Genomic DNA, 24,382 nt, shown 5'->3' on the forward strand with positions numbered 1-24,382 from the left:
AATGTACGTAAACGAAACAATGTACTTAAATGGAATGATAAGGTAAGAGATACCAACTGAAGGGAACTAACAGTAAATTGGTAGTTGAATATGTGTTGTTATTAGGCTACTGACGGTCGATACTGTTTGTGGTTAATATTTAACATGATAGAAATAGGAGACAGAGAAAGTCGGGGGAGCCTATAATTAAGACATTCCCTCTGCCCATCCCTGCAGTTTAAAAGGCCCTACAATTAAATGCTGCATAATGGCACAGCATTTCATAAACTTGACTGAGAATGAATTAATATGCTTCAGTTTGCTGCCAAATGACTGGTTTCACATCTGTCTCCTGCGATTACAAGGTAAAATAGGTCTAAAAGTGTCCCTTATATTTACAATTCCCTTATCCAAAGGGATTACTCATTCACCTAGCTCTTATCAAGTTGTAAAATTACAATCCATGGACAATGGAGAGTAGATGCTTTCCCCACTTGGAACCAGTAGGTTTGATAGACCTTATTCATGTCAAGGTCAGAATACAGCATATCTGTAGCTACACCTCTGCCAAGGACAACAACCACCAGAGCCACCGCCTGTAGCAGGCCAGAGATAATGACAGACACCTGTGATAATCTAAAGTACCCAAAAAGGCCACAAGATGTCATATGATAAAATTCCACACATTTCTTGAAAGTTAACCAAATTCTGGTAGTTTACTGGTAAACTCACACATTTTCCAAGAACATACCCTTCCTTTGCAACCCTAGTATGGCCAGTATGTTCCAACAATCCCCTGCCATGATGATGGAGAACAGATAGACATCATTTAGATGGCTAGATATTTCACTCATCATTGACATTCAGTGTACTTACTCATAATCCTCCTCTTGTCTATCTTTCCTAGATATATGGCATTGCTACTTCTACTACCCTTAAATGCAAACTGTTGTTTTGTATTCTGAGAATGCTTGTAAACCTTCAAGGGGACCTGTCTCTAGCCAGCCTGGCCACCTGATTGGCAAGACTTCCTGACTGTGTGACTAATCAGCCATCCTACTCCTCCATGGTTGGCCACGAAGGTGAATAAGAGAGCCACCACATTGAATGAATAATTCCCCAGCCATCAGAAACCTTGTTATCAGATAAAACAGCATAAATCAGTTGATTATTTAAACTTTTTCGATGAAATATGGGAGAAGATGGCACCAACAGATAGGGAAGCCGTGCTTCTAGCTCCTAAACAACTTTGTAGTATTTATTTTTAAAAAAAGTGTTATTTCTTACATTATTAGCCCAGAATTGTTCTAGTGTTATTACATACAACCGGAAAAAACTTTTGGAAATCAGAGTGGCAGTAACTCACCAGCATTACCAGCATTACGACCAGGAATAGGACTTTAAAAAAAAAAATTACCCCCCAGGGCAATAGTCCTTTTGCACAATGTAGCAACGCCCACTTCTGCTCAACTTCCTACCCGATACATAGCTTCCTGTCCTGATTGCGTCCTGTCAGCCTGATTGTAGCCATACTAGCCTTGAAGTCGCTCGTTTTATCATTAATATATTTAGGTAATCTGTATATATATATAATCATATTTCTATCGCATTTAAAAAAAAAAAAAATTGTTAAAAATTGTGTTTATCCGTTCAGTTAGTGATTTTTGTAAGTTGATTATTGTGTTCTGTGTCTTTTTTGTCTCTTAGCAAGCTAGCTATTAACACACTAACTCGTAAGGTGGCTAGCAATTAGCCCCCCCCCCTTACCAACCATGGCACTGTTTTACTCAAGGCGCTTGATAACAGTAAAAGATAACAGTAATGGATGTACATCGTCTGGCCAAGACACGTAGCAAAGCACCGACCTCCAAGTTGGAAAAAGAATTCAAACTTTGTCTCCAGTTACCTTTTCAACTATGAAGGTAAGTATAGCCAAGTTGCCTATCAGACCAAACAAGGACGTTTAATCAAAGCTGTAACCTAGTTTAAGACATGCCTTTTACAGTAGCTAGCTAACATTATGATTGCGCCTTCTTTTTATTCCAAACAGTTTTGAACAGGGACAAAGTGACAGGAGAGGTCAGCATAAGGGCTTGATGCTACAGCTCCATGAGGAAAAATGAGAAACCACACAGTTTGAGTGTAGGGTAAAAAATCAGCTGTTTGTAACACACTACATGCCGGTTACAGAGTCAGAGATGAAGCCTAGTCTTAGACTAAGAAGTTCAATGGAGATCTGCATTAAGAGCCATTGCTTAGTCTCGGACTAGGCTTAACCCGTGTCTATGAAACCGTTCCTAGTGAAGTAATTGTTCAGTTGTCTTCCTTGCTGTTTCTGTAAGCTCTATGTTGGACGCATTAGATTAAATTTAGGTTGTACTGAAGCCCTCTGAGCCAGTAACAATGACACAACATCACTGTTCATGTGTCGCTGGCACTGCATTATGCAACCACACAGTTGCAATACTATTCCAGTCTGCACACTATTCCCAGATGGAAACACCAGTTGTCCCACCTGTGCACAGCTGCCCAGAAGCCGAGCAGCTGTGGCATAAGCCAATGACTATGGTATGTTTTAATAGCTATACCACATATCAACATCATATGGCTATAACCACATCACACAATGCTAATAAATTATTAAATGAAAACTGAATTTGTCTCATGATTAGATTTAAAATAGTGCCTTGTACTGTCTTTTTACAGGGTCTGCAACCAGGGCCCATAGGCAAAATGACCATCACCAAGCCCACCATAAAGCACATGGCAGAAGGAGGGATTAGGTGAGTATTCCCTAATAGCCAGTATAGTAGGTTGTAGCTGGTCATATCCTATTACACGTTGACTATATAAAATTATTTAATTTCAGGTGGTTTCAAGTACATTGTTTAGATTGGCTAACCACAGAGGCTGCTTTGCAGAAATACACTCTACAGCCCCCTTCTTGGACCGCTCCCTGACCTCTCAGTTCTCCAGATAGAAGAGACACAAGAACTTTGACCCTCTATCCAAGCCATTGATCTGCAGCATTGAGATGTCTGCTGAAAAGCTTTTAGTCGACTCCCACTTTGGAAAGGTACAGGTGGGGAGCCTCCTGTCTTACCAGCAGCCATCAATCACAGCGCGACACATAGTTCACCATAAGGAGATACCACTATTCCCCTCACTGCTCCTAGATGGATTGGAGAGCAACTTTCAAGGCTGCACATTTGTGCTCAGTGAAGAACACCAGCTTCACATAGTCTCTTAAGGTGAGATTCGCAACAGCCAATAAAATAGAGGAAGCGACTAGAGAACAGAGTGCTGTTTCCAACTGACAGGTGCTCCGTAGACCAAGACTGACCTCGTCACGGTTCCGAGAGGCTTGCCATGTGAGAGGGCTGACATCCACAGGCAATCTAGCTGAAAGGATCCTCAAAGGCACAGCACCAACAGTTGACATGAAGATGGGACTGGAGTTGGAGACGGAAGCAGCCAGTGACTCCTGCAAGATGCAGAATGTCAACTTCTCACCCTGTGGCCTCATCATACATCCTGACATCCCTTGGCTTGCCTCTTCTCCTGACAGCCTGGTCCCTCTCGAGCATTCACCTTTTGACCTAGTTGAGATTAAGAACCGGGAACGTAAAAGGGTTTTGTGGATTGCAAGTACGTTCACATGCATAACGGTGAACCTTCCCTGAAGAGGCAGCATGCCTACTACTAGCCTCTGAGAATAATATGTACAAATAGTTTATCAGGAAGTTTATCAGGAAATGTATAGGAGTTTATCAGGAAATGTATAGGAAATGTTATACACATGGTGACTATTAAAAACTACCCAATTGTTTTGCCTTTGTTTTAGTATGGTCAGGGCGTGAGTTGGGGTGGGCAGTCTATGTTTCTTCTTCTATGTTGGTTTTTGAGTTTGTCCTGGTATGGTTCTCAATCAGAGGCAGGTGCCGTTAGTTGTCTCTGATTGAGAATCATACTTAGGTAGCCTTTTCCCACCTGTGTTTGGTGGGTGTTTATTTTCTGTTTGTGTGTCATCACTGGACAGGACTGTTTCGTTTGTTCGTTCTTCCTAGTTGTTATTTTGTTTAGTGTTCAGTTTTGATTATATAGAAAATCATGAACACTTACCACGCTGCACCTTGGTCCTCACCTTCTTCCACCGACGACGTCCGTTACATGGCAGCATTCGCACAAAACTGAAAGCGCGAACCACCACATTTAACCATGGCAAGGTGACTGGGAATATGGCTGAATGCAAACAGTGTAGTAAATCCCTCCATAAGGCAATCAAACAGGCAAAACACCAGTACAGTGACAAAGTGGAGTCACAATTCAATGGCTCAGACACGAGACGTATGTGGCAGGGTCTACATACAATCACGGATGACAAAGGTAAAACCAGCCACGTCGCGGACACCGACGTCTTGCTTCCGGATAAGCTAATCACCTTTTCCGCCCACTTTGAGGATAACACAGTGCCACCGACGCATCCAGATACCAAGGACTCTGGGCTCTCCTTCTCCGTGGCAGACATGAGTAAGACATTGAAGCGTGTTAACCCTTGCATGGCTACCGGCACAGACAGCATCCCAAGCCGCGTCATCAGAGCATGCGCAGACCAGCTGGCTAGAGTGTTTACAGATATATTCAATCTCTCCCTATCCCAGTCTGCTATCCTCACATGCTTCAAGATGTCCACCATTGTTCCTGTACCCAAGAAACAAAGGTAACAGAACTAAATTACTATCACCCCGTAGCACTCATTTCTGTCATCATGAAGTGCTTTGAGAGACTAATCAAGGATCATATCACTTCTACATTATCTGACACCATAGACCGTCTTCAATTTGCTTACCTCCCCAATAGGTCAACAGATGATGCAACCGCCTTCACACTGCCCGATCTCCGATCCCATCTGGACAAGAGGAATACCTAGGTAAGAATGCTGTTCATTGACTATAGCTCATTATTCAACACAATAGTTCCATTCAAGCTCATCATTAAGCTCGGGGCCCTGGGTCTCAACCCCGCCATATGCAACTTGGTCCTGGACTTCCTGACGGGCCACCCCCAGGTGGGGATGGTAGGAAACAACACCTCCACTTCGCTGATCCTCAACACAGGGGCCCCACAAGGGTGCGTGCTCAGCCCCCTCCTGTACTCCCGGTTCACCCATGACTGCGTGGCCACGCACGCCTCCAAATCAATCATCAAGTTTGCAGACGATACAATAGTAGTACTCCTGATTACTAACAATGACAAGACAGCCTACAGGGAGGAGGTGAGGGCCCTGAGAGTGTGGTGCCATGAAAAAAACCTCTCACTCACCGTCAACAAATCTAAGGAGCTGATTGTTGACTTCAGGAGACAGCAGAGGGAGCACCCCCCTATCCACATCGACGGGACCACAGGGGAGAAGGTGGAAAGTTTCAAGTTCCTCGGCATTCACATCACTGACAAATTAAAATGGTCCAACCATACAGACAGTGTGGTGAAGATGGCGCAACAATGCCTCTTCAACCTCAGGAGGCTGAAGAAATATGGCTTGGCAACTAAAACCCTCACAAACCTCTACAAATGCATAATTGAGAGCAACCTGTTGGGCTGTATCACCACCTGGTACGGCAACTGCACCACCGGCATCGGCAGGGCTCTACAGAGGGTGGTGAGGTCTGCCCAATGCATCACCGTGGGGAAAACTACCTGCCCTCCAAGACACCTACAATACCCGATGTCACTGGAAGGCCAAAAAGATCATCAAGGACAACAACCACCCGAGACACTGCCTGTTCACCCCGCTATCATCCAGAAGGCGAGGTCAGTACAGGTGCATCAAAGCTGGGACCGAGAGACTGAAAAACAGCTTCTTATATCAAGGCCATCAGACTGTTAAATAGCCATCACTAGCACCTTCGAGGCTGCTGCCCTATATACATAAACTTGTAATCACAGGCCACTTTAATAATGGAACACTAGTCACTTTAATAAGGTGTACATATTTTGCACAACTGTTCTTATACTGTATGTATATATTGTATTGTATTCTATTCTACTTTATTTTAGTCTATGCCGCTCCAACATTGCTTGTCCTAATATGTATATTTTCTTAATTCCATTCCTTTACTTTATATTTGTGTGTATTGTTGTGAAATTGGTAGATATTATTTGTTAGATATTACTGCACTGTTGGAGATAGAAACACAAGTATTTCACTACACCTGCAATAACATCTGCTAAACATGTGTATGTGACCAATAAAATTCGATTTGATTTGAACATGAAAGCGACATAATGAACACAGCAGGGCTCTGATAAGCCACTCTAGATCAGACCCAAACCAGGCTAGAGTAGTAGAAGCTGGTTCTGTGGAATTTCACATTTACATTTTAGTCATTTAACATACGCTCTTATTTAAAGCGATTTACAGTTAGTGCATTCCTCTTAATAAGATATATAGGTGGGGAAACCACATATCACAGTCATAGTGAGTACATTTTTCCTCAATAAAGAAGGTATCAAAAGAAAATTTAAGTCAAGTGTGAGTGTTAGTTCACAAAAGGCTTTTTTGGAATGTGTCTTCACACCCTCATCTCCTCACACCCTCATCACCCCACACCCTCATTTCCCTCACCAATGCCTGTGTCAAGTGGATAATCCCTTAAATTGTGAAATATTCTGTGATCATCAAAAAGTGATTGCAGGCCAATACTGAGGTATCAGGCGGTCCTCGAGTGAGGATTATCATGATCACTTTTAAAGTGCAAGATTTAGAGACTGTTGTGATTGAAACACCTGCCACATGCCTGCCTGCCTCCCTATCAGTACCCATATTTAGGAGAGGGAGAAAGGGAGGGAGGGAATGCTGCAGATCCCAGAAGCATAAACAAGCTGAGACACAAACTGTGATCTCACGCACAGCCGACACAGCCTTTCTTTTCATGCAGTATGTACAGGCAAGGCACAGCTCACTTTGTGCCTTGCCTCGCTCAGCCTGCATGCTGAAATACCGTACACCTACAGACAATAAACAGGCAACTTGTTTTCAGAAAAGGAATGCCAGAAAGTACTGTAAACAATTATTATGATCCGGGGTGGCAGGTAGCCTACAGGTTAGAGCGTTTGGCCAGTAACCGAAAGGTTGCTAGAACGAATCCCTGAGCTGACAAGGTAAAAATGTGTCATTCTGTCCCTGAACAAAGCAGTTAACCCACTGTTCCTAGGCTGTCATAGAACATAGGCATTTGTTCTTAACTGACTTGCCTCGTTAAATATGTAAAAACACTGACTGACCCATAAACCACAAATAGCTACAATAACCTGGGATGATAACAATAAGGCTTACATTTCCTGAATGCTTTGTAGTCCTAAGTGTTAGTGTTACAAAGCTATCTGGAAATTCATTTATTTAACTGTTACTTTACCAGGTAAGTTGACTGAGAACACATTCTCATTTACAGCAACAACCTGGGGAACAGTTACAGGGGAGAGGGATGAATGAGACAATTATAAGCTGGTCACCATGAAGGTATGACGGACAGCTTGGGAATTTAGCCAGGACACAGGGGTTAACACCCCTACTCGTACAATAAGTGCCATGACATCTTTTGTGACCACAGAGAGTCAGGACACCCGTTTAACGTTCCATCTGAAAGACAGCACCCTACACAGGGCAGTGTCAATCAATCACTGCCCTGGGGCATTGGGATATTTTTAGTGACCTGAGGCAAGAGCAACTCCTACTGGCCCTCCAACACCACTTCCAGCAGCATCTGGTCTCCCATCTAGGGACCAACCAGAACCAACCCTGCTTAGCTTCAGAAGCAAGTCAGCAGTGGGATGCAGGGTGGTACGCTGCTGGCAGCATAGATGCCATTCTTTCATTAGAACCAAAGCAGCCGAACCCGTGCTCTTTATGCTTCCCTGTGATCCCAGTCTGTTACGTCCAGTCTAGTTGTGGTAAAAGACACGCTGAAATCTAGTCACCTGTTCATGGCCCTGGCCTGCTGTTTCTAAACAAGGAAGTTAATGTCCAGCCACTCTGCTAGGGACTGCCTGCCTATGACTGAGAGAGGAAGTTTTCTTTTATATGTTTATATGTTTGTCAGGTCTGGACTGGATGGGGGGGGGGGGGGGCACATGGGGGTCTGAGAGGGCCTGGATGAATTGGGGTTTCTATTTTAGGCTCTGTGATGGAGGGAAGGAGGGTCCATCTCTAGGAGGGTTTTGGTCCTTCTCTTACGTTTGACCAAACCTATGACATCAGAGAAGAAGGAAGGGCACCAGAGCTGGCCAAGAGAATAGAGAGGAAGTCTTGCACTTGGGATGTGACATTTACATTTACATTTAAGTCATTTAGCAGACGCTCTTATCCAGAGCGACTTACAAATTGGTGCATTCACCTTATGACCTCCAGTGGAACAGTAGTGCATCTAAATCTTTTCAGGGGGAGGGGGGGTGAGAGGGATTACTTTATCCAGGCATTTGACAACGTCTTCCCTGACAGTATCCCCTCTTAACCTACTTACAGTTTTTCTCAGTCGCTTTGGTGCTTTTCTTAGATCAAAAGTGCAATTCTTGATACTACTTGTACAAATTCCAAATAATCTAGTCACTTGTGCACATCATTAAAGCAATTTCTTATTCCTTTGAACAAATTGCAATTGATAATGTACAAGTGTCAGCTTTTTTTCCACATTATCAATTGCTCATGTCATGTTGATCAAAATATAGTAGATGGTTCTCTGTTGAATAGTCTTACCCCTCAAAACATCTAGGCATTAGTTCCTTGCATAAGCCATTACATGCAACATTTTTGAACTATTTGTCAAACTATCAAGCATAGTTTTACACATTTCTTTTAGACCTTTTGTACAAAAACGTGAATTGATGAATCGTGCAGGTGAAATTGACCCTCACTCATGAAGGAATGTAAAGTGTTAGTTCAACCAACAATCAACCAGTTGTCTAAATTGCTCAAAGGTGCATCTCATGAAGAATCAATTGGCAAGCATATATAGACAGACCACAACACAGAGTTTTCCAATAATGGACGAACCAGGAAACAAACAGGGTCAACAGCCAAGAGGAGGAAGAAGAGGAGCAAGGATGCGTGGTGGAAGGCAAAACAGAGGAAGAGGCAGAAGAGGACATAACCGCATATCTGATGACATAAGGGCCACTATTGTAGACCATGTTGTCAATCATGGCCTTACAATGGCTGAGGCGGGTCAAAGGGTGCAACCGAATATTGGGAGATCAACCGTGTCCTCAATAGTTCAAACGTTTCGAAGAGAGAACAGGTATGTCCACCAATGTACAGTGCACTGTTACTGTATATAAGCAGTATGCTGTATACTTCCTACAATGCTTCATATTACAGTAGTCCACTTGTATTTCACAGCATACAGAAATATACTCTATACAGATACATACTGCACCTTACATGCACCCACCTGTATGTTTTACAGTAAAATGTGTGTTCGCATATTTTTTGTCTATGTGAAAGTGTGCGATGCATCACTGCATTTTCCCCCACATAGGACTGCAAGATTACCTCAAACCGGTGGCAGAGGACGCCTTTTCACACCTCAAAAGGAGGAGGCTATTTGCACCATGGTCCTAGCAAACAATACCATGAGACTCAGGGAAATACAAAGGACCATTATAGAAGACAACGATGTCTTTGAAAACATCCATACGGTTAGCATCTCAACCACCGACAGGTTGCTGCATAGAAACCAGATGAGTATGAAACAGCTGTACCGTGTACCATTCCAAAGGAATGAGGACAGAGTTACAGTTTTTCTCAGTCGCTTTGGTGCATTTCTTAGATCAAAAGTGCAATTCTTGATACTACTTGTACAAATTCCAAATCATCTAGTCACTTGTGCACATCATTAAAGCAATTTCGTATTCCTTTGAACAAATTGCAATTGATAATGTACAAGTGTCAGCTTTTTTCTACATTATCAATTGCTCATGTCATGTTGATCAAAATATAGTAGATGGTTCTCTGTTGAATAGTCTTACCCCTCAAAACATCTAGGCATTAGTTCCTTGCATAAGCCATTACATGCAGAATTGTTGAACTATTTGTCATAAACTGTCAAGCATAGTTTTACACATTTCTATTAGACCTTTTGTACAAAAACGTGAATTGATGAATCGTGCAGGTGAAATTGACCCTCACTCATGAAGGAATGTAAAGTATTAGTTCAACCAACAATCAACCAGTTGTCTAAATTGCTCAAAGGTGCATCTCATGAAGAATCAATTGGCAAGCATATATAGACAGACCACATCACGGAATTGCAATTTTCCAAAAATGGCTGGACCAGGAAATGAACAGGGACAACAGCCAAGAGGAGGAAGAAGAGGAGCAAGGATGCGTGGAAGGGAAATACAAAGGATCATTATAGAAGACAACGATGTCTTTGAAAACATCCGTACGGTTAGCATCTCAACCATCAACAGTGTGCTGCATAGAAACCAGATGAGTATGAAACAGCTGTACCGTGTACCATTCCAAAGGAATGAGGACAGAGTTAAGGAGCTACGGTACCAGAATGTACAGGTAAAACATATATCTATGTAACTACTTTACAGCAACATTTTATAGTGATACATAGTACAGTAAGCATAAACTGCACACATTTCCATTGCTGTGGAAGGAACATGCAATATATATATATTTTATGTCACTCTTCCTTTCCAAAACAAATTCAACTGTGTGTTCTGGGATATAGCGTATAATGGATTTGGAATCAAGTGAACCCTCTCACAACTTTGTATACGTGGATGAGGCTGGCTTCAACCTGACCAAATGCAGAGGGGGGGTCGGAATATCATCGGTCACAAAACTACTGTGGATTTGCCAGGCCAACGGGGAGGAAATATCACCATGTGTGCTGCTATTTGGGTGCATGGTGTCCTAACCCATATCCCCCTTATAGGACCATACAACACCCAGCATCTACATTTACATTTACATTTAAGTAATTTAGCAGACGCTCTTATCCAGAGCGACTTACAAATTGGTGCGTTCACCTTATGACATCCAGTGGAACAGCCACTTTACAATAGTGCATCTAAATCTTTTAAGGGGGGGGGGGGGGGGGGTGAGAAGGATTACTTTATCCTATCTACTCAACTTTTTAGAGACTCTCTACAGGGCTCTCATCCCTGATGATGAGAGGGGTCTGTTTAGAGAGGATTTGCCAAAGTATGTGGTCATTTGTGATAATGTGAGTTTCCATCGATCAAACATCATAAGGCAATGGTTTGTGACCCACCCGAGGATGCTCATAGAATTCCTCCCACCTTATTCACCATTCCTTAACCCAATTGAGTTCTTTTCAGCATGGAGGTGGAAGGTGTACGATCGTCAGCCACACACACAGATGACCCTGCTGGCTGCAATGGATGCAGCATGTGAGGACATCACAGTAGACGCCTGCAGAGGATGGATAAGGCATTCCAAAAGATTCTTTCCACGTTGCATTGGAAGGGAAAATATCCGATGTGATGTGGATGAGAATATGTGGGCCGACAGACAGGAACGTCTGGATGTGTAGAGACAGCACAACAGTGCTGCGGGCAAAGTTGTGCCTTAGGGGTGGTTTCCTGTGATTCTTTCTAATTTAGTTTTTTTTCCTTTGTGCCCTTTGGGTTGTCCAGTCTCTTTCAATCCATACCCCACATACAGTAATATGTAAATAGTACTGTTGAAATTGATATATGCCATAGAAGTGCAGCCTTGTGCATTTTCAATACAGTAACTGTCATCCAAACTGTAGCCTAATTGTACATCAGGTAATACTGTCAAAGTACACAGTTACATTGACAACATGCCTAAACATTTTGACGACCTTGTTCGTGAACAATGACTCAATGACTTATCATTCTGATGACACTGACATGATCATTGGCATGAATATTTACTTTTGAGAGATGTACTAAGGATTTTTAGTGACTGACTAGCTTTAGAAACATATCTATTGTATATTGCAGTTTGTACAAATTGTTCTGAGAAATGCACTTATTATTTTGCACATGTTAGGGATGATGTGAAAAATGCACCAAAGCGACTGAGAAAAACTGTAATAAGGATCGGACTGTTTTTTTTCCCACATTTCGCCTAAAATGACATACCCAAACCTAACTGCCTGTAGCTCAGGACCTGAAGCAAGTATATGCATATTCTTGATACCATTTGAAAGGAAACACATTGAAGTTTGTGGAAATGTGAAATGTAGGAGAATATAACACATTAGATCTGGTAAAAGATCATTTAAAAAAATCTCCATTATTTTTTAAATGCTAGAGAAAGTCCATTATCTGACTTAGGACTCGTCCAATGAACCATTGCATTTCTGTTCAAAATGTTGTATCAACTCTGCCCAAATGTGCCGAATTGGTCAATATATATATTTTCAAGTACATAACTGTGCACTCTCCTCAAATAATAGTATGGTGTGTTTTCACTGTAATAGCTACTGTAAATTGGACAGTGCAGTTAGATTAACAAGAATGTAAGCTTTCTGCCCATATAAGATATGTCTATGTCCTGGAAATTATTATTTTTGTTACTTACAAAGTCATGCTAATCACAGTAGCGCACATTAGCTCAACTGTCCCGAGAGTGGGACACTGATATGCAGAGATCTTTAAGAGGTTTTAACACCCTCCTTAGCTCTGTGTTTCTCGAAATTTGACACGTTTTTAATCAAGACTGTCAAACCCCAGACTCGCAGGGAAAGCTTCTTGCCATAGTTTTGGTTGGTTGATTGACAGAAGCCATTAGGGGGGGGACTTCTTTACAACCTCACCTCCATTGTAGATTGGTGATGTGTCTTTGTCCTTGTTTATTCAAGGTAATTGGCACCTACATATTCTCCAACATACCTCACACACGGTTTACTTTGAAGTACAACAACAACATCAATAGCAGTGTTCCTCAGAATAGCAGCATCACAGCATACTGTATGATGCTTTAGATGATTTGGGAACCCAATCAAGATGCGTGAAGTGGTTCCATTGTACAAAATGGAGGGTTAAAGTCAAAGAGGCAGGAGCGATGAAAGCACTTCCCATGCACTGACCTCATGTCATTCCAGGCCCGTCACGTTATAGCAGCGGGATCAAAACAAACCCTTTGTAAACTGATCTCCATTCGGTGCCGAGTAGAAACCCTTTGACAACAACAGCCAACAAAACAACAAACCATGAGGCAAAAGGGCAGAAAAACTCCAGAGGAAAGTCCATTGAAGGCCATTGACAAAATGATTTGTGACCTAAAAGAGAGACATAGGAGGTTGGCATTGTGCCTCTTTTCCGTTGGGAACACCTCTCCAAATCCAAGGCCATGCATATTTTTTAAAACATGATTTAAAATGTTAACAGGAAACCAGTGGATATGGGTTGTTAGATTGCATCATGTAATATTGCAGAGAGTATTTGTAATCTCTGTACATATTGAGACAAAATGAGAGAGCGATTGAGCTATGGGAGTTCCTCAAACTCCCATGCACTCATGACATTCCCGAGCCAAGGTTTTACTCTGCTGTGGCAAACACCAGTCAGAGACAGAAAATATTTACACAGTCTATCATGTTTCAAGAAAGACAAAAAAATATTCCTTTTGGAATAGCTGGAATTCCTCACAGACATACCAACTGGTTTTTTCAAGCAGCACAGATGCAATGTAAACGGTATTCCTGTGGTGAAGTAGAGGCGGACCAAAACGCAGCGTGGTTATATTGATTCATGTTTAATAAAAAAAAAGATAAACACGAACACTACAAAACAACACAATAAACGTGGAAAACCAAAAACAGCCCTATCTGGTGCAAAACACAAGAGACAGGAAAAATCACCCACAAACACACAGTGAAACCCAGGCTACCTAAGTATGATTCTCAATCAGAGACAACTAATGACACCTGCCTCTAATTGAGAACCATACTAGGCCGAAACATAGAAATACCCCAAAACATAGAAAAACAAACAGACTGCCCACCCAACTCACGCCCTGACCATACTAAAATAAATACAAAACAAAGGTGCGGACTCCGGCCGCAAAACCTTAACCTATAGGGGAGGGTCTGGGTGGGCGTCTGTCCGAGGTGGCGCGGGACGCGGACCCCACTTCACCATTGTCTTAGTCCGCCTTATTGTCTGCTTCCGTGGCCTACTAACCACGGCGACCCCTCTAAATGACCCCACTGGACTGAGGGGCAGCTCGGGACAGAGCGGCGGAAGCTCTGGACAGAGGGGCGGAAGCTCTGGACAGACAGGCGGAATCTCTGGACAGAGGGGCGGAAGCTCTGGACAGAGGGGCTCTGGCGCCTCTGGGCTGAGGGGCTCTGGCGCCTCTGGGCTGAGGGGCTCTGGCGGCCCCTGGCTGACTGGCGGCCCCTGGCTGACTGGCGGCCCTGGCGGCCCCTGGCTGACTGGCGGCCCCTGGCTGACTGGCGGCACTGGCGGCCCCTGGCTGACTGGCGGCACTGGCGACCGCTGGCTGACTGGCGGCACTTGCGGCCCCTGGCTGACTGGCGGCACTGGCGGCTCCTGGCAGACTGGCGGCACTGGCGGCTCCTGGCAGACTGGCGGCTCCTGGCAGACTGGCGGCTCCTGGCAGACTGGCGGCGCTGGGCAGACTGGTGGCTCAGGCGGCGCTGGGCAGACGGGTGGCTCAGGCGGCGCTGGGCAGACGGGTGGCTCAGGCGGCGCTGGGCAGACGGGTGGCTCAGGCGGCGCTGGGCAGACGGGTGGCTCAGGCGGCGCTGGGCAGACGGGTGGCTCAGGCGGCGCTGGGCAGACGGGTGGCTCAGGCGGCGCTGGGCAGACGGGTGGCTCAGGCGGCGCTGGGCAGACGGGAAGCTCCGGCAACGGTGGAGAGGAAGGCTCTGGCAGCGCTGGACTAAGGAGCTCTGGCGCCTCTGGAATGAGGGGCTCTTGCGCATCTGGACTGAGGGGCGGGAGCTCTGGTAGCGCCGAACAGGCGGGAGACTCCGGCTGCGCTGGAGAGGAGGAAGGCTCCGTCAGCGCTGGACAGGCGGGAGCCCCTGTAAGGATGAGCCGGAGAGACAGCCTGGTGCGGGGGGCTGCCACCAGAGGGCTGGTGCGTGGAGGTGGTGACGGATAGACCGGACCGTGCAGGCGCACTGGAGCTCTTGAGCACCGAGCCTGCCCAACCCTACCTGGTTGCATGCTCCCGGTCGCCCTGCCAGTGCGGCGAGGTGGAATAGCCCGCACTGGGCTATGCAGGCGAACCGGGGACACCATGCGCAAGGCTGGTGCCATGTAAGCCGGCCCAAGGAGACGCACTGGAGGCCAGATGCGTAGAGCCGGCTTCATGGCACTTGGCTCGATGCCCACTCTAGCCCGGCCGATACGCGGAGCTGGAATGTACCGCACCGGGCTATGCACCCGCACTGGGGACACCGTGCGCTTCACAGCATAACACGGTGCCTGCCCGGTCTCTTCAGCCCCCCGGTAAGCACGGGAAGTTGGCGCAGGTCTCCTACCTGGCTTCGCCACACTTCCTGTGTGCCTCCCCCAATACATTTTTGGGGCTGACTCTCGGGCTTCCATCCACGCCGCTGTGCTGCCTCCTCATACCAGCGCCTCTCCGCCTTCCCCGCCTCCAGTTCTTCTTTGGGGCGGCGATATTCTCCAGGCTGTGCCCAGGGTCCCTTTCCTTCCAATTCTTCCTCCCATGTCCATTCCTCCAAATAGTGCAGCCTCTCCCACTGCTGCTGCTCCTGCTGCTGCTGCTTCGCCTGCTGCTGCTTTTGCTGTTGCCCGTTACCACGCCGCTTGGTCCTGTTGTGGTGGGTGATTCTGTAAGGGTTTTCCTGTGGTGAAGGAGAAGCGGACCAAAATGCAGCGTGGTGATTATTCATGTTTGTGAGAAAACCTAAAACAGTCCCATCTGGTGCAAACACAAAGACAGGAACAATCACCCACAAACACACAGTGAAACGCAGGCTACCTAAATATGGTTCCCAATCAGAGACAATGACTAACACCTGCCTCTGATTGAGAACCATATCAGGCCAGACATAGAAATAGACAAACAAGACATCCAACATAGAATGCCCACTCAGATCACACCCTGACCAACCAAAACATAGAAACATACAAAGCAAACTATGGTCAGGGTGTGACATGCAAAGTGTTGAGCTCCACTTGACACTTCTTGAGCAAAGTACTACAGGCTCTGAATGTTCCCTACCATATACACTAAGTGCAAAAAAAAACATTAGGAACACCTGCTCTTTCCATGACATAGAGTGACCAGGTGAATTCAGGTGAAAGCTATGATCCCTTATTCATGTCACTTGTTAAATCCACTCCAATCAGCGGAGATGAAGCGGAGGAGACAGGTTAAATAAGGATTTTTAAGCCTTGAGACTATTTAGACATGGATTGTGTATGCGTACCATTCAGAGGGTCAATTGACAAGACAAAATATGAAGTGCATTTGAACAGGGTATGGTAGTAGGTGCCAGGCACACCGGTTTGAGTGTGTCAAGAACTGCAACGCTGCTGGGTTTATCACGCTCAACAGTTTCCAGTGTGTATCAAGTATGGTCCACCACCCAAAGGACATCCAGCCAACTTGACTGTGAGAAGCACTGAAGTGAACATGGGCCAGCATCCCTGTGGAATGCTTTCAACACCTTGTAGAGTCCATGCCCCGACCCATTAAGGCTGTTCTGGGGCAAAAGGGGGTGAAACTCAATATTATGAAGGTGTTCCTAATGTTTTGTACACTCAGTGTAGGTTTGGGCTATTCTATAATATGTGGTATGTCCATGGATTGTGAACATCATGTTGTTTTTAACTCAACATTTTTACAATTAATGCAAATATGTCAGTGTATTTTAAAACCATTTTACATTTTACATTAATCAAAAGTAGCATGAACTTTGAAAAACAAACACATAGCATGCCATCCCATCATAAAGGAAACTGCATGCTTTACTGGTAAAACACAAAGTGAATCACAATGGGAGAGGACAACAGGAGCTCAATATTTATTCAGAAAAACCCCAAATAGAGATTCATATTTGCAGTCACTATGAACCATACTATACCTGTTCTGTTTTATGAAAAGATAGGCAATACCTTCTTTTGACAAACTGACCTTGATAAAAATAGAACACTATGATAGTCCCACAACAATGGGAGAGGGAAGTGTTTGAAAAGGAAAATGGATGCTTTCAGAGGTTAACTAAAGGATCAAAGACCCAGTATCAGATTTGTCATCTCATCAGCAACAGGTGATATTGTCCTGTGCATTGTTAACTTCTGTAGTTGTATTGTACATGCTGTAGAACTCCATTTTCCATTCATGGCAACAGGTGAGTCATGGCAACTGTGGAGGGTGTGTCGATGACATTCAGTTGAAGTCGGAAGTTTACATACACCTTAGCCAAATACATTTAAACTCAGTTTTTCACCATTCCTGACATTTTATCAGAGTAAAAATTCCCTGTCTTAGGTCAGTTAGGATCTCCACTTTGTTTTGAGAAAGTGAAATAAGAATAATAGTAGAGAGAATGATTTATTTCAGCTTTGATTTCTTTCATCACATTCCCAGAGGGTCAGAAATTTACATACACTCAATTAGTATTTGGTAGCATTGCCTTTAAATTGTTTAATTTGGGTCAAACATTTCGGGTAGCCTTCCACAAGCTTCCCACAATACGTTGGGTGAAATTTGTCCCATTCCTCCTGACAGAGCTGGTGTAACTGAGTCAGGTTTGTAGGCCTCCTTGCTCGCACATGCTTTTTCAGTTCTGCCCCAAATATTTTATAGGATTCAGGTCAGCGCTTTGTGACGGCCACTCCAATACCTTGACTTTGTTGTCCTTAAGCCATTTTGCCACAACTTTGGAAGTATGCTTGGGGTCATTGTCCATTTGGAAGACCCATTTGTGACCCAGATTTAACTTCCTGACGGGTGTCTTGAGATATTGCTTCAATATATCCACATAATTGTCCTCCCTCATGATGCCATCTATTTTGTGAAGTGCACCAGTCCCTCCTACAGCAAAGCACCCTCACAACATGACGCTGCCACCCCCATGCTTCACGGTTGGGATGGTGTTCTTCGGCTTGCAAGCCTCTCCCTTTTTCCTCCAAACATAACGATGGTCATTATGGCCAAACAATTATATTTTTCTTTCATCAGACCAGAGGACATTTCTCTAAAAAGTACAATCTTTGTCCACATGTGCAGTTGCAAACCGTAGTCTGGCTTTTTTATGGAGGTTTTGGAGCAGTGGCTTCTTCCTTGCTGAGCGGCATTTCAGGTTATGTCGATATAGGACTCCTTTTACTGTGGATATATATACTTTTGTACCTGTTTGCTCCAGCATCTTCACAAGGTCCTTTGCTGTTGTTCTAGGATTGATTTGCACTTTTCACACCAAAGTACGTTCATCTCTAGGAGACCGAACGTGTCTCCTTCCTGAGGGGTATGATGGCTGCGTGTCCCATTTTGTTTACACTTGCGTACTATTGTTTGTACAGATGAACGTGGCACCTTCAGGCGTTTGGAAATTGCTCCCAAGGATATACCAGACTTGTGGAGGTGTACAATTTCTTTTTTGAGGTCTTGGTTGATTTCCCCAGGATGTCAGGCAAAGAGGCACTGAGTTTGAAGGTAGGCCATGAAATACATGCACAGGTACACCTCCAATTGACTCAAATTATGTAAATTAGCCTATCAGAAGCTTCTAAAGCCATTACATAAAGCTGTTTAAAGGCACAGTCAACTTAGTGTATGTAATCTTCTGACCCACTGGAATTGTGATACAGTGAATTATAAGTGAAATAATCTGTCTGTAAACAATTGTTGGAAAAATTACTTGTGTCATGCACAAAGTAGATGTCCTAACCGACTTGCCAAAACTATAGTTTGTTAACACGAAATTTGTGGAGTGGTTGAAAAACGAGTTTTAATGACTCTAAGTGCACGTAAACTTCCGACTTCAACTGTAACTGATGCAACAGTGCCTACTGTACCAGTTGAATGTTTCAACTCATATTTCAACATACACCTGCAGTAGCTGATCCCTAGGCACATGCACAGATAGGGATTAACCAGTGCCCAAGTACCTGCCTTTTTGCCCTCCTATGAAAATGTGCCCTCACAGCTCGTGGTTTAAAACATTTGTTTGAAGTACCTTCACATTCTATTTGGAGTCTCTTTTAATTGTTCATTTAAATTTTAAATTTGACGTTATGAAATGCAATTCAAATTAGCTCTTGAATCTCTGCCCCGCGATCCCGCCCCAAAGCGCACTTGTCTGACTTCCGTGGGGAGACTTAAATACTGGTAGGAGGCTACTTTAGAGTTGTTGTTTTTATGTATTAAGGACAAATATCTTTTAGGATTTTTTTTACAGCTTTTTTGCTACATTACATACATTTTACATGTACATTTTACATACATGGTACTTTTATATAAAGCATTCACATAACAATAATACATCAGCAACTTAAGCTCTTTAATCACAACTCTCAGCCCATCCCACCTATCACTATAGACCACCCTCGTTTGGTTTCCATGTGCCTTATATTTTTCAATTGTGCATTACATTTTTTTTTTTTTACCTTTCTTAATCGTATATTATTCACAGATTGTGAGCTAAAGATGAAAACCTTTCCTACGAGTATTATTGTATTATTTATTGACTGACTATGGCTTTCCACATCGCCCAACACTGCTATTTGTAAGGCACATTTTTTTTGTGCACGTTGTGATTTTTTGTTGTTTTTTTGAATATTTTATTTTTGCATTTTCCAATTAAGAACATTTAAAAACAAAAGTGAAAAGATATTAGACAACGATAGGACAAAGTGACAGTAACAGACGAGCGTAACAAAAATAAATAATAATAATAATTATATAAACAAACATACAATAAGAAAAATAATAATAACGAGACATTGGATCACCTGCCATAGGCTACATATTATACATTACGTGTGAAACATTATGTGAGGATTATATATAGATTCAATCAATGAGATGTGGGGGGGAGATTCTCCATATAGTCAATAAAAGGTTGCCAAATTCTGTAAAACGTCTTTAACTTATTCCTCAAGCAGTAAGTGATTTTCTCCAAAGGGATACAACTATTAACTTCCGATAGCCACATTGCAACTGGCAGGGAGGAATCCAATTTCCATTTCAAGGCAATACATTTCTTGGCAATCTCTAGCAATATTTCTGTTAGCTTTATAGTATGACTTTGTCTAAGATTGGTGTTAGTAAAGTTACCCAGTAGACAGACCTCCAGGTCTAAAGGGAACGCAACCCCGTGAATTGAGGATATGGTATCGCATACCCCCTGCCAGAAACCGTGTAGTTTTGAACACTGCCAAGTGGAATGGAGGAATGTTCCTTCATCTGAGCCACATCTAAAACATAGGGAAGAGATATCTGGGTTGAACTTGTGCAGTCTAGATGGGGTGATATAGAGCTGATGGAGGAAATTAAACTGGATCAGTCTGTATCTGGAGTTCAATGTGGATGTAACACCATCCCTGCATAGGTCACTCCATAGATCCTCATCAAGATCAATACCCAGATCTTTCTCCCATCTAAGTCGGGGTTTATCTAGTCCAGGCAGTGTTAGTCCTGACATAAGAGCATCGTATACACGGGAAATGGTCTTGAAAAGTGGCTGGTCTGCGTGGCAGAGTTGTTCAATAGGTGACATCTTAGGTAGGTTCCATTGTCCATTGAGAGTCACCCTAATAAAGTTTCGTAGTTGTAGGTAGCTAAAGAAGTCCCTGTTAGGCAAGTGGAATTTCTGTTTCAGCTGATCAAAAGACATAAGAACTCCCTCCTCGTAACAATGTTCCAGAAGAGTGATCCCCTTATCAGACCATGGTCTAAAGTTACTATTCTGGAAAAACATAGGGATCAATCTATTGTTCCATAAAGGGGTTTTAGGGGAAAGGAATCCCCCTCATCCGAACAGCTCATGCAGTTTGCACCATGCCAGGACAGAATGTTGTCAGAATGTTCTGTCCCATTTGTAAAACAAATCTGCCCCAGTGTCATCATTTACCTCAAGCTTTTCAATGTTCAACCATGAGGGAGAGGGACCATTGTCAAACCTCTGAGCCAGAAACCTAGACTGTGCAGCCCAGTAGTACATTCTAAAATTGGGGAGGTTTAAGCCCCCTTGACTGTAATCAAGGGTCAGTTTATCCAGGCCAACCCTAGGGGTTTTGCCGTGCCAGATAAACCGTCTGGTCAGCTTGTCGAGAGAGGAAAAAAATGCTGCGGGAACAGGGATAGGGAGAGATTGAAACAGATATAGAAATCTGGGCAGGACATTCATTTTAATTACATTGATTCTACCCAGTAGAGTGAGAGGTAAGTCCATCCATTTACAAAGGTCAACCTCCACCATTTGCAACAAACTGGCCAGATTGAGTTTATAGAGGTTGTTCAGATTACCATCCACCATTATGCCCAAATATGTGAAGCCCATAGGTGACCATCTAAAAGGAAACTTGTGCTTGATGGTATGATGGTCAAAGACAGACAACGGTAAGATTTCGCTTTTATCAAATTGACCTTATATCCAGAGAAAGAACTATAACACTGTAGTAGGATCTGCAAGTGAGAGAGGGAGTGTTCTGGGTTTGTTAGAAATAAGATAAGGTCGTCCGCAAAGAGTGATAATTTATGGGTATGGGGGCCCACCTCAAAGCCATGTATGTCAGGGCACGTTCTAATAGCCTCAGCCAACGGTTCAATGGCGAGGGCAAAGAGGTGGGGGCTAATTGGGCAACCTTGTCTGTTCCCCCTATAAAGAGGGAAAGAGGAGGAAATAATCCCATTGGTAGAAATTCTAGCTTTAGGAGATTTGTAGAGTGATTTTATCAAATTTACAAACACGGTACCTAAACCGAACTTTTCCAAGACGCGAAAGAGGTATGGCCATTCAACCCTATCAAAGGCCTTTTCAGCGTCGAGGGAGACTGCGACACTAGGTATTTTGTTTTTGTTAGCAAGGTGAATTATATCAAAGAACCTTCTGAGATTATTGGAGGACAATCTATTAATTATGAAGCCAGTCTGATCTGGGTTGACCAACAGGGGAAGACATGACTCCAGTCTCTTAGATAGCATCTTGGTGACCAGTTTACAATCTGTGTTAAGGAGAGAGATTGGTCTATAGGAGGTGCACTTTAGCAGGTTTTTCCCTTTCTTGTGGATTACAGTAATCACTGCTTGAGAGAAGGACTCTGGAAAGCAGTTGTCTTCTCTGGCTTTTTTAAGTACCTCCATAAGGTAGGGGACCAACAGCTCCCTAAATTCTTTATAGAACTCTGGAGGGAAGCCATCCTCCCCAGGAGATTTATTAGAAGGTAAGGATTTAATGGCCTCCAACAATCCAGGAACTGAGAAGTGTTCACTCAGGCGCTCACTGTCTTCCCCTGACAGGCATGGGAGGTTGAGAGGTGAGAGAAAGGAGTCGATCTCTGATAGATCATCGCTTGATTGGGAAGTGTAGAGGTCTTCATAGTATTTCTTAAAAGTATTATTAATTTCAGTAGGGTCGAAAGATATCTCATTAGTAAGAGTTTCTATGGCATTAATTGTCCTCTTACTTTCCTCTGCTTTCAGTTGCCATGCCAATACTTTGTGAGCTTTCTCTCCAAGCTCGTAATAACGCTGTTTTGATTTAGTGATGGCCCTCTCAGCTTGATATGCGTTCAGAATATTATATTTAAGTTTTTTATTTACCAAAAGCCTGTATAGATCTTTAGTCGGGCCTCTTTGGTAGGTTTTCTCTAGCTCTGAGATTTCAGATTCAAGGGCACTCAGTTCCGCACCGTGTTTTTTCTTCAGCCCTTTAGTATAGGAAATAATCTGTCCCCTCAGATAGGCCTTCAATGTGTCCCAAAGAATGAAGCTGTCAGGAGCAGAGGGTTTGTTTGTCAAAGTAAAAAATATTGATCTGCTCTTTGATGAATGCACAAAATTCAGGTTGCTTTAGGAGTGTAGAATTTAGTCTCCATCTATATGCTCCATTTACCTTGGTGAGGATGACTTTCACTTTAGCAGTGATAAATTCATGAACTTCTTTGAGGAAAAGATTATGATTATTAGAAAGCAAATTACGGACTCCTCTTTAAACCTGCGTATTCCTCCAAACCTCAGAGTCTGCACAACTCTGCCAGGACCTAGGATCAAGAGAGACGCTCAAGTGTTTTAGTACTATATCTCTTGACACAATGATGAAAATAATCATGGCCTCTAAACCTTCAAGCTGCATACTGGACCCTATTCCAACTAAACTACTGAAAGAGCTGCTTCCTGTGCTTGGCCCTCCTATGTTGAACATAATAAATGGCTCTCTATCCACTGGATGTGTACCAAACTCACTAAAAGTGGCAGTAATAAAGCCTCTCTTGAAAAAGCCAAACCTTGACCCAGAAAATATAAAAAACTATCGGCCTATATTGAATCTTCCATTCCTCTCAAAAATTTTAGAGAGGGCTGTTGCGCAGCAACTCACTGCCTTCCTGAAGACAAACAATGTATACGAAATGCTTCAGTCTGGTTTTAGACCCCATCATAGCACTGAGACGGCACTTGTGAAGGTGGTAAATGACATTTTAATGGCATCGGACCGAGGCTCTGCATCTGTCCTCGTGCTCCTAGACCTTAGTGCTGCTTTTGATACCATTGATCACCACATTCTTTTGGAGAGATTGGAAACCCAAATTGGTCTACACGGACATGTTCTGGCCTGGTTTAGATCTTATCTGTCGGAAAGATATCAGTTTGTCTCTGTGAATGGTTTGTCCTCTGACAAATCAACTGTAAATTTCGGTGTTCCTCAAGGTTCCGTTTTAGGACCACTATTGTTTTCACTATATATTTTACCTCTTGGGGATGTTATTCAAAACATAATGTAAACTTTCACTGCTATGCGGATGACACACAGCTGTACATTTCAATGAAACATGGTGAAGCCCCAAAATTGCCCTCGCTAGAAGCATGTGTTTCAGACATAAGGAAGTGGATGGCTGCAAACTTTCTACTATTAAACTCGGACAAAACAGAGATGCTTGTTCTAGGTCCCAAGAAACAAAGAGATCTTCTGTTGAATCTGACAATTAATCTTAATGGTTGTACAGTCGTCTCAAATAAAACTGTGAAGGACCTCGGCGTTACTCTGGACCCTGATCTCTCTTTTGAAGAACATATCAAGACCATTTCGAGGACAGCTTTTTTCCATCTACGTAACATTGCAAAAATCAGAAACTTTCTGTCCAAAAATGATGCAGAAAAATTAATCCATGCTTTTGTCACTTCTAGGTTAGACTACTGCAATGCTCTATTTTCCGGCTACCCGGATAA

This window comes from Oncorhynchus nerka, linkage group LG20 (genome assembly GCF_034236695.1).
Source record: "Oncorhynchus nerka isolate Pitt River linkage group LG20, Oner_Uvic_2.0, whole genome shotgun sequence".
In the NCBI taxonomy this organism is placed as follows: domain Eukaryota; kingdom Metazoa; phylum Chordata; class Actinopteri; order Salmoniformes; family Salmonidae; genus Oncorhynchus; species Oncorhynchus nerka.